Here is a 15188-nt window from a genome sequence, read left to right as displayed (position 1 = left end):
ACTTCTTTATGATACTTAATTGGAGATAAGAATCTCAAATTCCTACCCTGGCTGGCTTTGAACCCTTTGAGATCCTCAGATCTCAAGCTCCTGAGCATGGAGGATTACAGGCATGAAGTTCCTTTTGATAGCCCTCCCACTGCAACCCTAGCTCACTCTCATCCTTCTCTTGCACGTGTCCTGAGTGAGGCTAGAAAGGCAAAAAGGACAGCAGCTCAACAGCCTTCCTGCCAAGACCCAAAGGTTGGGATTAAATTTAGTTGCTTAGCCAATTCAGGTAGGAGGGGCAGAGTTCAGCTGAGTCGTTGCCTCTTAAACTAGAGGAAAGAAGGTGACCCTCGAATAAGCAGTTGGGGACTCAAGCCTGTGGGAAGAGGGCAGGGCTGGGCTGGAAAGCAAAGCTCCGGAAGAGGCTGCCCCAGGGCAGGCGGGGTACCCAGGCTCAGGAGGTAGGAATGCGCCGTGGGGCCAGACAGCCCAAAAGCTGCCAACTACTGCCAACTAGGCGAGGCCCGTGCTGAGCTCCTGGGCTGGCGGGAGGCCGGCTGGGACTGCAGGGTCCAAGCCCCGAGGGGCGGGTGCACACTCCTTGCCATCCTCTCTCCGGCCCTAGGGCAGGGGGCAGTCCTAGAGAACCGCAGCCGAGTCCTAGGAAAGGGCAGAGCTGGAGGACCGAGGCCGCAGCCAAGGGGCGGTGTGGTCTCCAATTCCCGCAGCAGGACCGCGGGTGGGGGATGAAGGGCCCAACCGCCTCCATTACCCCGGCCTACAGAAGCCGCTTCTCGAGGCCAACCGGGTCTCCCACTTATTCTTTCAAGGTGGAGGAGGGGAGCGAGGAGGCGCATGCCCCGTCGGCCCAGCAACCCCGGGAGGGCCAACCACCGCCAAGCCCACGACCACCTCCTCCTCCTCCTCTTCCTCCTCCTCCTCCTCCTCCGCCTCCGCCTCCGCCTCTGCCTTCCGGGAACCGGGCCCGACCCCGGTCCCGGGCCCCCAGCCCCGCCAGGGGGTGGAGCCTCGTGTGCCCCACCCCGCCGCGCAGAGCATGCTGGGCCCGGCGCTGCCATGGCGACGCGAGCGCCCGCCCCGCCTCTCCTCCCTCTCCGCCCCCCCCCCCCCCGTCCCGCGCGGCCGCCGAGGCCCTGGGCCCCTCCCGGCCTGGCGGCCCGGGGCCTCAGTGTGATCCGACGCCGCTGGGGGTGGGAGGGGGGGTGGCGGGGGACTGGGGGGTGTAGCCCCCGCACGGCCGCGGTAGTGGGAGCCGGGAGCGAAGTGGGCGGGCAGGAAGCGCGGGCGTCTGCCCTCCCGCCGCCCTCTCTCGAGGTCGGCGAGAGGAGAGGAAATGGCTCCGGGGGCGACCGCGAAGCTGCTTGCGTGTCTGGCCTGACAGCTCCGACCTAAGCCTTCGCCCGGGCGCTGACCCGTCCAGCCTCCAGAGTAGGACTGCTAGTGGGCTCCTCCCGCCCCCCGTCAGCATCCAGAATATGACACCCTCCAAAAGAAGATGGCCCCTAACTACCCAAATCCAGTGCGATTCTGCCAGTAAAAGGGCAGCCTGGTTCTCCAGGCCTGGGGGCCTCAGATGCTACCTCTGTTCACAGCACCCCAGCCATCTGTTACTGCACAGCAGACCTGCAGCCCCTCGGCATGGCTGCATCATCTCCCCAGCTCTGAGAAGTCCCAGCCCTCCCAGCAGAGCCAGCCAGCAATGGGGGTGCCCAGGAAGAACCAGATTCCCTCTTATCCCCTGTTCTCTCAGCAGCCAGTGGCAGCAGGCCTGGATGGAAGCTGACACTGACTGGGCCCCACCAGAGTCCTAGTTGTGAAGGCTCTGCTTGGATCAAGTGGGTAGACAAGCCCAGATCTGCTTGAGAGCAAAGTGGCAGCTGAGACTTTGCCAGGCTGTGCCTCCAGACGCCTGTCCTCACGTAATGACACTCCCTGTTCTCCACAGCTGCCCAGCCTGGGTTGGTCCAGCCACCTACCTCTAGCCCTGAGCAATGGCCTGGCCTCCCATCCCTCCTCCCCCTCCTGCCTACCACAGCCTGACTTCCCTTCTGAGCCGCCAATCTGCAGCCACACAAAGCCCTGTTTGTTTGCTTTCTCTGCTGCTCCCCCTGGATCCGATGTCTTTCTGTACTACCTGCCGGCTAGGCGTCCTTTCCAAGCCCAGGCTGAACGGAAGGAGGGGCAGCCATTGCTGCAAGTGCTGCCTCATGACCACCCTATCGTTCCTTGAATCTCCCTCCCCAGAGCAAGGGGCTCTTTGCCTGGGTGGCCTGACTGAAGACAATGGCTTTGGAGTCCCTTCATGATGTCTTGAATGTAGGGTGCCAGCTGGGTGGAGCAGGAGAGATGCCTAGGGCAGGGGGAGGGAATCAGAGAGGCCTAGCCAGCCTCCCCTCTCCTTTTGTGATCACGGCTTGTTTTGACAATCAGCAAGGCTGCCATTGCCTTCTTGGTAACCTACAGGCTGCCTGAAGATAAGGGTGCCCAGGTTGCACAACCCTCACTTGCCCCCTCTTTCTGGGACCCAGGCACTAGGGTAAGAGATTGCAGACTACACTGAGAACTTCAAGAGAAGGTGAATGCCCTCTCATTGACCACCTTGGGCAGGACGTAGGCAGTCCCCGCCCCACCCCCCTTGTCAGGCACCCCAGTGTGTGCAGACAAGGGCTCCCACTGCACTGTCTGGAGAAGCCCTACAGTTAGTCTGAGCTGAAACAGGGCTCTCACAGGCAAAGAAAAACAAACACTGCGTTCCACACCAGCTTCTCTACCTGCAGAGCAGAGCCTGCCTGCCCTCTCTCCCCGTTCAAATAAAGAAACCTGACACTGATACGGCACAGAGATAGGCAATCTGGCTTGGCTTCTCCACCCAGGACTCTTTATTGCACCCAGCCACACTGGGTGGCCCAGGGCAGGTCATCACCATCCAGGGGCCTCCCTCTTCCCCTTCCAGGCACAATTTAACCCCTGCAGCTTCAGCTACTCCAGGATGAAAGTCCCAGATGAAAGTGTGATTATACCCACACCTAACAGAGAAGGAACTAGGAGGCGCTATCCCTCAGAATTCAAGCCCAAGGCTAGCTGACTCCAAACCATAATATTTGTTCCTACCAGATCATAGTCTAATTTGGTGATCAGTGATTATCTCCCAAATAGGTAAGTGACTAGAATGCGAAAGGGAGTAAGCAGCAGGTTCGGGTTAACTTTGGAACCCCACAGATGCGACCTTTAATCCCAGCTCTGTTCCTTGGTTGCTATGTGACCTCAAGCAGGTCACTGAACCTCTCTGAGCTTCAGTGCCTTGGAAAATCCATATAGAGCAGTTAATAAGGCTTAGAGATGATCACCCAATGCCTAGCACAGCAGGCATTCATTAAATGATGGCTTTTCTCCATGATGCTTCTCAGCATACAGAGTCAGATGGTTGCTTACTAGAAGAACCAAGCCTCCTGCACCTTTGCTTTTCACCAGCTGGTCTTCTGCTACTCTGGAAAGCTTGGGTGGGCAGAGACCACAGCTGCCATGCTAAGCTCCCCAGACTTGTCCTGCCCTGGAGACCAAGGCCTCTCGGTTTAATTTGCCAGGGCAAGGGACACAGGGGGCAGTGTCACCCCAAGGGAACAAAGCCAACTCTGTCCACATCCTGCTGGACTTGAGAAAAGCGAGTCACTCAATCCAGTCTGATTTGGCAAAACATCTGTTTTCAGTGCTATTTTGGGCCACGGTGGGGGATTTTCTGTGCTTGTCTCAAAGGTTTCATAAACTGGATTGCTTCTCACCCTCCACCCCATTCTTGTGTTTGAAATGAAAATATTGTTGTTCCTTTTCTGTCTTTCTCCCACCTATCATAGGGATGCAGAACCACAGTCCCAGGTGGGGTAGCACCTGTGAACCCCCTCTAGCTCCAAGTACCCCAGAGCACAGAATACTGAGAGATGTAGTTCCTGTCCTTTTAACTTCTCCTCACCTCTGGAAATGGTCTCTTGGTTTCCCCGAGGCGGGGTGTTTTGAGATGTCTCCCCAGACACACACCAAGTCTCCAGCAATCTGCCTGCATCAGCACATCCTGTGCTCTGCCCCTGAGCCTTCTTTGCTTGGGCTGTGTCTTGGGCTGGAAGACCTCCTGGAAGGCTCTGCCTGCACTCTGCACTTTCCCTCTAGGCTCACAGCACAGTCACAAGCAACCGGATGTGCGCATGCCTTACTATGTTAATTCTTGCTGCCAGACTGGCCACTTCCAAAAAAGCAGGGCCACATTGCTTGGCCACTACTGTATCTCCAAGCACAGCATATTATTCTTTGGCCCCAGGACATCTTGGATTTGCTGTAGTGGGGGCTGCCCTGCACACTATAGGGTTCCTTATTTTCTCTGGCTTCTCTCTGCTGGATGCCAGCAGCATTTCCCTCCAGACACTGTTCAAATGACCAAGGAACCAAATCACCACAAATGGAGAGCCACTGCTCCACAGTCTGGACAGTACCACCTGAAGGAGCCAATGTATGACTTTGTCTCCCTCTAACAGGTCATGCTGGGGATAAAGCCAGTGCCTTCTGCGTGGTAGACATCCACTCTACCACTTGCGTCACCGCCGCCCCTCCCAGTAGAATAGGTGGATTTAATGTTACCACCTACCCTAACTGTGTACACATTTCATTTTCCCTATCAGATCAGAAGCTTTCAGTAAGCAGGTCCATGTGATCCTAGCTTTGTGTCAGTGGTCACTGGTCCTAACATTTGCAGAAGGGATAATTATCAAAATGTCACAGAACACCAGCCTGAAAGCTACTTCCCTACCCGAGTCTGGACTGCTGGATAACCCTGCTCCAGTGGTTAAGCTTCTCTGGGCCCCACTGTTTCTCAAGTCACTGCAATGTTGCTCTGTATTATTGGGTAGCTGGGGCTGACAACCCTGAATCTTAAGAAACAGTACCTCCTAAGAATCTTTCAGAAGACAGAAAGGTTTTACTTCACATTTTCTGAGAATTCCTTTTCTTTTTTTGCCAGTCCTGGGGCTTGAACTCTGGGCCTGGGTGCCATCCCTGGGCTCCTTTTGCTCAAGTGTAGCACTCTACCACTTTGAGCCACAGCACCCCTTCAGGCTTTTTCTGTAATTAATTGGAGATAAGAGTTTCACAGACTTTCTTGCCCAGGCTGGCTTCGAACCACGATCCTTCAGATCCCAGTCTCCTGCGTAGTTAGGATTACAGGCTTGAGCCACCGGGGCCCAGCAGAGAATTCTTATTAATAGTTAACATTCATTAAGCACTCTGCCTGAGTGTTTTCAAGGCCCTCTGTCATTTGATCCCCTTACCAAAAGTATTTAACAGTGACTTGGTTTGGCATTTGGTAAATGAGGAAACAGGCTGGAAGTTTGAGGGAACTGCACAAGGATATATGGAGCTGGGGTGGTTGCCTGTGCCAACTGAGGGGGCGTCAATCAGAAACCACTTCCAGTTCCATACTGGAGATTGAAATTCCTTCTCCAACTCTCAAACCCATGTGGTACCCGGGCCGTGTTAGGCCTAAAAGGCCTATGTGGCTTCATGAAGACTTTCCATCATCCACCCAGCTGAACAGAAGGCCTACTCCAGATGGTAAAGGTGGAGTGGAAAGAAGTCCTAAAGCCAGGATTGAGGTTGCTCTGCCAGGGCCCAGGGCGGTCACCCCTTTTCAGATACCTGCCCTCACAGGAGGAGTCCTGACCCACTGACTTTTTCCTGTAGCAGACTTTCCCCAGCACCAAGCAACTGTGTGTGGTTCTCCGGGCAGGAAGAAAAATGAGAAGTGAGAAGATGAGGAGAGGCATTCTTCTGGGGTTTGAACTCAGGGTCTCACACTTGCTAGGCAGGCACTCTGTCACTTGAAACCTGCTCCCAAGTCCTCTCTGGTGTTTACACGCACCCCCCCACACACACACCCAGCCCACATTGCCTAAGAGGCCAGTGCCTGGACTCTTTGGCACTTTCTACATACAGACACTGCTGTGCTTCATCTGTATGAACTTAGATCTATCCTTTTTTCCCAGCAACCCAGTCAGGAAGGGGCAATTACTTTCCCTGATTTACAATATGAGGAAACCAAATAGAAGACATAAACTAGCCCCAGCTAGTTAAGTAGTTAAAAACCAGGATCTGAATCCAAGCAGTCCAGGTCCAAAACGAATCCATGAGTCTGCTTCAGAATATATCCCATTTATGGCTGGGCTCCCAGCACCCTGTATACACTAGGTGCTCAGCATGTGATTTATGAATGAATGAGTTGGCAGTAACAGCACCACTGAAGACACAAGCTGCTTTCTTGGGGACCACTCCCACCACTGGGGCGAAATCCCCTTTTGGACATAGAAACTCTGGCCAGAAAACCAGCCATTCTCATGTGCCCTGTGTCTGAAAAGGTACACTACACTCCAGCTTCCAGTCTCCACCAGCTAAAGAAGAAACAAGCCACAAACTCTTTGTTCTAGCCACGGTCGCTGCAGGTGAGGCTTAGCGGTGACCTAGCTTCAAAGTGAAAGGATTAATCATTGTTATCTCTCCCATTTGCAAAGCCCTTTAGCAATAAGACTAACAACCCTGGTCTGGGTCTGTATCTCAGAGGTAGTGTTCACACCTAGAAGGGGTTGGGGGAGGTATCTGGATTTGATTCCCAATGCTGGGGGAGGGGGGTACAAATAAGGGGAGTGTGGTGCAGGAACAACCAAGCACCTCCTTAGGCCCATGTTAAAGTAGAAGAAAATGAGGCTCTTGAGAGAACAGCTGATTCCAGGATTTGAACCAGGCTGGCCTGACCCAAAACTTGTGTTTGTGATCCCAAGCTACAAGGCCTCCTCGCTTTCCAGATCACAAAACACAGCAAAGGTGTCATCACCTTCATGCCTGCAACAATTGATGTTTCTGCATTTTGACAGGAGACTGATGCTCAGAGAGGGAAAGCTGCTTGCTGGACCCAGAGGCTGGAAATCAGTCCCTTTCCAGATTCTGAATTCAAAGCTCCCCTGCCCCAACTCTGCAGTCTCCAGGGAGTGAGCTCCAGAGAGGAGATTCTATCCTCCTCTGCGTGTTCTCCTCCTTCAAGCCTTCACAATAAGTGCTAATAGGTCTTGTCCCACCAGTCCTCTCCACAGCCCTCCCCTAAGAAGTGGTGATGGACCCACATCTGCCCTTATCCAGATCACACTGAGCCTCAGGGCATAGGAGAGCAACCCTGCACCCCCCCCAGCTCCTAATCAACAACATCCACACACCGTGGTATTAGGCTGTGGTTTGGCATTTCCCCCCTCTCATGGGACTCTTCTAGCCTCTTCATGACCTAGACTGACGGCAGACACTGGGCTGTTCATTGTTTACCAGTGCCTGGACCTCAAGGCCTTGAAGGTAGGACCATAGCAGGACCATAGACCTGCTCAAGTCTGGGGCAGGGGTGAGTGTAACAAGAGTGCTAACCAAACACAGAAAGAAAAGAATGGAGGACTCCAATAGTCACCAGAACCCTGGTGGCACCTGGCTGCTTCTCTCCAGACCTTAGGCATCCCAGCCTATAAGAAGATCACCATCTCCCCTTCTTACCACCCTACTCCCTCCTACCCTTGCTCCCTCCCTCAGCTGTCTTCTCCACTCTAACACACACACACACACACACACACACACACACACACACACACACACACACACACACACACACACACACACACACACGGGTTCCTGACCAGTAGAGCAAACTCTAGCCTGTGCCAGCCAGCCAGGCCCCAGCCTGTACTTCTAGCAGGCCAGCCCTCCCATCCCACCTCCATCCTGCCTCCCCCCCTCCCTCGTGTCACATTCCAATCTTGGATCCCCAGTGACCCACCAGAATGGGGCACCACTCAGCTTGCCTCAATCCCCAGAGAAACAGGATGAGCCAGTTTCTCCCAGCCCCCTCTGGGAGCTGGGCCTCAAGGCTGGGCAGCCCCCTCCCTTGCATCCCCTTGTGTGACAGTGTGACAGCATGACAGCAAAGAATCTTCACAGACATGGTGCCCCCTGCTGAGGATCAAAAGTCCCCCCCCCAAACAAAATGTCTCAGAATGAACGCCTTGTTTCTCACCCTCTCCACCTCACCTGGCCCTCCCACTAGGAAGCATCTCTGGGTGTCCTGGGTTCCAGGCCTCGCCCTTGGCGCTAGGTCGGAGAGGAAGAGCTGTTTTCAGGCTGAGGCTCCAGCCTCGTGGGGAGGACACGCTGACAGAAGTGCCGATAATTCCACGGTACAGACAAAGGGAAATGACTCACTCTGCCTTGGAGGTCGGAGGAGGAGGGGGGGGAGAAGGAGGGGGAAGAGGAGGAGGCAGCAGCGGGCAGCAGGACAAATGTTTGGGTCTTGAGAGGCAAGGAGGTAACCAAAGGGTACTCCAGGTAGAAGGAACAGTCCAGACAAACACACAGAAGCCCTTATGCAGATGGCTACACCACCCCCACCCCCACATACCGCAGAAAAGGTGGGAGTGGAGGGGCAGAGCTGGCAGAGACCAGAGGGGGCTCTGGGAACCAGGAGGGACCACAGCAGGGCCTCAGTTCACAAGGCAGCAGGAGCCCCCAGGCATCTGCTGGTAGTTAGAAAGATCACTTACAACCATACCTCAGAGGGGGCAGGATGGAGGCAGGGAGGCCAAAGAGGAGGCTCTGGCCACCAGCCAGTCTCTCCTGCCAGAATCTTTTCTCAGCCAAGTCCTCCCCATTTGGCCCTCAACACACAAGCCACGTCCCTTCCAGTCTCCAAAGACTGGCTGGCTGGGTGTGTTCTTACTCCCAGAAACGCCCTTCTCTCTCTTCCCTGGCTGTGCCTGGGGCACCTGTGCACCAATCCACTCTCCTACCATGTTCCGCAACAAAGCTTCAGCTATTATCTGGGTCTCAATCACCAATCACTGGGCTATGACCTTCAGGGAGCAGGTGCAGGGATGTGTCATGTTTGGACCTTGGCATGGAGCATAGGACTTTGAAAACAGTCCTTGGACAGTCCATGTGCCCCTGCTCCCTGGGGTCTGGCATCCAAGTGCCTGTCCCAGGGAGACCCAGCCATGTGTACTTACTCTTCCCTGGGGGAGCCACAAAATGACCCATCCACATCACTAGCAGAGGTACCTGGTTAAAGAAAAGAGATAATACAGCCAAAGCCATTTTTAGGAGAGGCACTGTGGGTTAACTCATTCCATCTCCAGTCCTTTTAGCCCAGCACCAGGACTCTCCTATTGTACAGATGGAGGCACTGAGCCCAAGAAAGGTAAATAACTTTCAGAAGGGGGGGTAGAGTCAGGAGTCGACCCAGAGCCTTGTCCTAAATCGCCTTTCCACATTCTCCTTCCAGACAATGGAGAGGAAAAAGGAAGTTGAAGAATGAGAGCCCCATGGAATGTTTTCATTTGAGGAAAAAGCAAAACTATGTATTTGCACACAGGATACATGTATACATTAAGTAACAGCATTCTGGAAGGATAATTTTAAACTCTTAACTGGGGACATCTATACTGGGGGGGGAGGGAGTGCCTTCCTTTTTTCCTTTTTTTTTTTTTTTTTGTGGTTTGGTTGGTTGTGGTACTTGAACTCAGCGCCTAGGCACTGTCCCTGAGCTCTTTTGCTCAAGGCTAACCCTCTCCCACTTTGAAGCACAGCTCCACTCCCTGTTTTCTGTTGGTTCATTGGATGTAAGTTTCATGGATTCTTCCTGCCCAGGCTCTCTTTGAAGCATGATCCTCAGGTTTCAGCCTTCTGAGTAGCTACCATTACAAGCATGAGCTACCAGGGCCTGGCTGAGACTTCCCTTTTGTACAGTGTGTTGTGTGCATTTTTCTTAATAAGAATATATCCACAGGTTACTTGAGCAAGGAGAAAAGATGATTGTTAGGATCTCAGTTACCATTTGTTGAATAAACTATACAACAGATCCATTTCCTAGGTCTCCCTCTCCCCTCCTTTTTTTCCCCACATACAGAGTATGACCCAGAAGTGGACTAAAATCACTGGTGGATTGCAATCAGTATATTTTTAAAAATCAAATAGATTGAAACAGAAAGTGTCACAGACCAGCACACATAAAAGAGGAGTTATTCACTAAGCTTTTGTTTTTGTGAATGTAAATGGTACTGTGACCTAAAATGCAGTTTAGACTGGAGGTCACTGGCAAGAGTTTGAGTGATGGCCTATGTTGTAGAAACCTAACAGGGAATAAGAAGGGGCCCAGCTCAGCTCGTGATGGCCTCAGGGTCCAGTGGGAATGAAGATGACTCTGGAGCAGTAAAGTTACTTCTCTGCAAAAGCCACAGGATGCCTGGCTGCCAGGAAGGCCACAGTTTGCCCACAACCTAGCTGTTTTCTGAGGCCTAGATCACCCCATACACCCTTCTCTCCTCTCCAGGGCCTCTGACAGTTCTGGCCAGATTTCAGCGGTGAGGCTGCCTTGTGTCTCACGTACACCCCTCCCCCCCCCACTGGGCGGAGGAGGGGTGGGAAACTTGAAGATTACTCTCCAGTTTTCAGGTCCCGAGGGCCACATCTTAGGAGAAGACTCTGAAAACACAGCTGTGTAGTTCATTCGTCAGGGGCCTCCATTGAGCTGTTTCCCCACCCGGAATGGCCTGATCCAAGCAGAAAGATTTGTGTGGAGAAATGGAGAAGGATGGCAGAGGAAAGAGAAGCAGAAGCCTCCAGCTCTGGGCTCCCATTGCTCTGGCGCCCCGACATCAATGCTCGCCTGACCCATTCCCACCTCCCCTTCCCGGGACAGCAGACATCTATAAAAAGATAAAATAAAAAGGAGTAATTCCCCTGCTCTGACGTCAGCGCGAGGTCTTAACAGCCAGGCAGCGGCATGAAACTGGATTGCAACCAGATGTAATGCCCTTGAATTCTCAACACGCCAGCACTGCGTTGGAAAAGAAATCAAGGGTGTGTGTGTGCGTGCGTGCGTGTGTGTGTGTGTGTGTGTGTGTGTGTGTGTGTGTGTGCGTGTGTTTCGGGTGGAAGGGAACCGCGCGAGTCCCGCCTAGCCTAGGTCCTCGTAGCTCTATGCAACCGCGTCGGAGGCGCTGCGGGAGCGCGGGCGGGGAAGCGCCGGCCCCGGTCCGCCATGCAGTCGCGCAGCCCCCTCGGTAGCGCATTGTTCCACTCGGTTTTCTGCATCCAGGAGCCGAAGCCCGACCGCTTGTCGCAATCGAGGACTCCCGAGAGGAGGGCACGGCCCTCACTCCAGCTCCGGGTGTAGGTTTGAAGCCGGACCGAGAACCTCAGCAGGGGAAACCGCTCGCTGGGAACACAGGCGCCCCAGGAAGCCGGGGGCCGCCGCAACCTGGGGCCTGGCTAGGGTTTCGCTTCCCCTACGCCCCTCCTTGAAGGCCTCCCGGTGCGATCAAAGCTCCAAATGTCACCCCCACGTCCTGCACAGCCCCTCGTCCTCCCCCCCCCACTCAATCCCTCTGTACTTGGGACCTCCTCTCCCCGGCCCCCAGCCTCCAAAGGCGCGGGGGGCTCCAGCCTCCAAAGGAAGCGTGGGGGCCGCGGGCCTGGCTGCCGCGCTGAGGTCTGGAGGGCACTGGGCTCGCGTGTCCGGTGCTCCTGCCCGTGACGTCACCCTCAACGGGCCCTCGTGCCCCGGGCCTCAGCCCGCAATCGAGCTCCCCGGGTCGCGGTGGGGCCGCTTCCTGCCCAGGCGCGGAGGCCTGCGCACAGGCCCGGACGGAGACATCGCGGAGAGCCCCGCGCCACATCTTTGGCCACGCACGGCCCTTCGCGGCCGGCCGCGGCTCCCACGCGCGGGTCGCGCACCGACGAGTCGGCTCCCCGCCCCCACTCGGGCGAGCTCACAAAGCTCCCCACCCCCCCTTACCCCCGCCTCTGGCGCCGCGCGACGGTCCCCCCGCGTCCCTACCCCACGCTCGGCCAGCCTTCGGCGCCCGGGCACACGCGCAGAGCCCACGGCCGCACTCGACACTCGCGTCTCGCTCGCCCACCCCCACCCCACACACACCAGCTTTCCAGAAGACCCTCGGCCGCGGCGCAGGGCGCCCCCACCCTGCAGCTCCCCAGACGGCCATCGGTGACCTCGCGCACCCCCCCCCGCGCCACACAAAGCGCTGACCCCACACGCTCCGCATCTCCGCCCCACGCGCGCACTCGCCCCCCAGCTCGCCTCGACCGCGCACCTCGCCGCCCCGCGCCGTGCCCACCCCGCGGCGGCGTTCCCGGGCAGCCCCGAGCCCCAGCGCCCGCTGCTCACCTCAGCGCCCCGCGTTCACTCTGGGGCCCGGCTTCTGGCGCGACGACTTCGCGGCCCGGAGGCCCGGGTGGCCATTGGGGGGTCAGGGCGCGGCGGCCCGGCCGGCCCGCGGCCGGGCAGGAAGGAGGGTGGGCCGCGGCGCCCCCTCCTCGCGCCGGCGCTCGGGCCGCGGGCAGGGGCGGCCTGCTCGGCTCGCCTCTCGCCCTGACCGCCGCCTCGCTCTCCAAGTGGCCTCTCGGAGCCCAGCCGCGGGCGGGGGCGGCGCCCGGGGCGCGGGGAACGGGCGGCGCGGGGAGCGAAGCCCTGGCCGCCCACCCGGCCCGGCCCTGCCTGGTGTCCGCGGGAGCCGCGGGGAAATGGGATCCGCTCCGCACAGGAAGAGCGAGCGAGCGAGCGAGCGGGCGGGCGAGCCACGCGCGGGGGGGAGCCGGAGAGCCGGAGAGCCGGAGCGCGAGGAAAAAAGTTCCCGGGCGGCCTGGCTGCGCTCGCTCGCCCGCGGCCCCGGGCGCCAGGTGGGCCGTGCGCGCCCCGATAGCACCCCCTGGTGGCCCGTGCGCCCCACTGCACTCACCCCGCCCGCCTGCCCGCCTGGGGGCCCGGGGAGGGGAGGGGGGCGGGGAGGCTTTGCGGTGGGCGCCGTCGCGGTCCTGAAAGGCTTCCACGCCCTGCCGGGAGGCCTCGAGGAAAGCGATCCGGACAGGGCTACAGATTTGGATTCGCGCCCCCTCCCCGTCCCCGGCTTCGCTGCTCTCACCTGCAGCCATTTCTTTGGAGAAACATGTTCAGTTTCAAAATTCCCTAAGTCAGACAAATTTCTTTTATTACTGGGGCACGCTGCATGGTGCTGAGAAACCAATAGAGACAGTGTGGTCCCTGCTCGCGCCTCCAGCTGCAGCCTGTTAGGGAGACACAGACCAATGCATGCTCAGATCATTTTAGGGAGGAGAAAGGGTGTGTTAGGAAGAAAATCAGCAGATGAACTAAGGGGTTCCTTGACTGGAGGTGAGACGAGGTCTTATCTGAGCAAAAACCGAATATCAGGAAGCAGCCAAATGGGAAGGGCATGATTTGCTGCAGGAATAGTGAATGCAAAGGCCCCAGGCAGGAGTGGTCTGGGTGGGTAAGTGGAATTTTAAGAAGATATGAGCACACCGACTTTAGACTAATTCAGGGCCAGGGCATTTGGCCTGGCTCCTAGTACACTAAAAAGGACGTCATTGACAGATTTTAAAGAAGAATGTTGAGTGATGAAGTGAATGAATCCATTAACTTACAGACCCCAGCCCCTTTCCAGGCTTCTACTCCCCCAGCTTGGGTCCAGGCATACCTGTTTGGGAACAGGTTTCCTCCACTGTACTGTGCCCCCACAAAGCCCCATCAAATAGCTATGTTGAAGCCTGCTCAATTTGTCCCTTTCTGAGGGTGATTTCTCTGAGTGAATCCTCAAAGCTCAGGTTCTTCCTGTACAACAGAGACATTATGCAAGGTAAAGTGCCCTTACCTTGTGCCAGGTACTGACCTCTTTTTACTCATCACTCCATGTATCCTGGAGACCTCTGTAATGTGCACTCAAAACACTTCCTGGATAAGGAAGCTAGTGCAGAATGGTTCAGTCACTTGTCCAGGTTCTTAAGCTCCTATGATAGAAGTCAAGGCCTACCACTGAACCCTTCCAACTGGGCCCGGCCACATGTCACCCTGGACCTTGTAAGAGCAAGGAAGATGTTGGGTTCCAGCAGGGACTGTGCTGTGTTCAGCTTGTGTTCAGCTTGGATTCTGACAGGGACAGATCTGGTTTCCAAAGCTGGCACCTTTATGCCAGCTAGGTGGCTGTGGCAAAGCAGTAAACTTGCTGAGGGAGCCATGTTTGCTCATTTGCAGGCTGGGTGGGATGATTTCTTTTATCCAATCTCCTAGGAGGTGGAGATTAGATGCTATAAGGTTGTAAAGTGTTTAACCCCCCACGCCTGGCCTGGCCTATAATAACTGCTGTCACACTTTTAGGTAAAGTATTAGATAGATGATGAAATGGTCCTTTCATCCATCCAGAGGTCCTCCAGCCCCCACCCTAGTCTTGCCTTAATCTTCTCCTAGGAAGAATTCACAGGTAGGCCTGATTCAAGGAATTTCATCAGGAAGAAGTTTCTCCAGAGACTCTGACTCCCCACAAGAGGGTTTCAAGGCCCACTCTAGAGAAGAGAGGAAATGGGGCCAAGAATCCCAGTTCTGGCTTGAGATGGTTTCTTTATTGCTTCCAGGCTAGCCTTGAAGTCCTGAGCTCAAGCAATCCTCCTGCCTCTCAGCCTCTCAACTGATGGAACTGCAGGTTGTTTTCTCCTAGGTGCTGAGGGAGGAAACCCAGGGCCTTGTGCATGGTAACCAAGTGTTCTGTTACTTTGTGTGTGTGTGTGTGTGTGTGTGTGTGTGTGTGTGTGTGTGTGTGTGTGTGTGTGTGTGTGTGTGTGTGTGTGTGTGTTGTCAGTCGTGGAGCTTGAGCTCTGGGCCTGGGCGCTGTCCCTGCCTTCTTCAGCTCAAGGCAAATGCTCTACCACTTGAGCCTCACTGCCATTTCCAGTTTCCGGGTGGTTAATTGAAGATAAGAGTCTCATGGACTTTCCTGCCCAGGCTGGCTTTGAACTGTGATCCTCAGATCTCAGTTTAAAACAGGCTTATTAGCTGGGTCCAGTGGCTCACACCTGTAACCCTAGCTGCTTGATAGGTAGAGATAGAGGATCTTGGTTTAATGCCAGCCCAGGGGAAGAAAGATATTCAAGACTCCACCCTAGCCAGGTGCCAGTGACACACCTATGATCCTAGCTACTCAGGAGGCTGAGATCTGAGGATCACAGTTGAAAACCATTTCTTAGGGCAGAAAAGTTCATGAAACCTCTTCTTTCTTTCTTCTTTATTTTTTCCCAGTCCTGGGGCTTGA

The 15188-nt window shown here is 55.6% G+C and overlaps 1 protein-coding gene across 2 annotated transcripts in view; it reads right to left on the bottom strand.

Moving 5' to 3' along the window:
* The window catches only part of Rai1 (retinoic acid induced 1), a 130167-nt gene extending 117617 nt beyond the window's left edge, over positions 1-12550 (bottom strand). Inside the window, exon 1 of one of the 2 annotated variants that reach the window (XM_070027545.1) lies at positions 12257-12550. The gene's annotated coding sequence lies outside the window, so the exon portion shown is untranslated. Of the gene's footprint in view, positions 1-8106; positions 8168-12256 lie in introns of those variants that run through there. The other variant, XM_070027547.1, reaches the window with a different exon arrangement.
* Between the last annotated feature and the right edge of the window lie 2638 nt (positions 12551-15188).

The sequence above is a fragment of the Dipodomys merriami genome, unplaced genomic scaffold, assembly GCF_024711535.1.
Source record: "Dipodomys merriami isolate MVZ:Mamm:240054 unplaced genomic scaffold, mDipMer1.0.p SCAF_19, whole genome shotgun sequence".
In the NCBI taxonomy this organism is placed as follows: domain Eukaryota; kingdom Metazoa; phylum Chordata; class Mammalia; order Rodentia; family Heteromyidae; genus Dipodomys; species Dipodomys merriami.
This window is presented reverse-complemented; position numbering and strand designations above follow the sequence as displayed.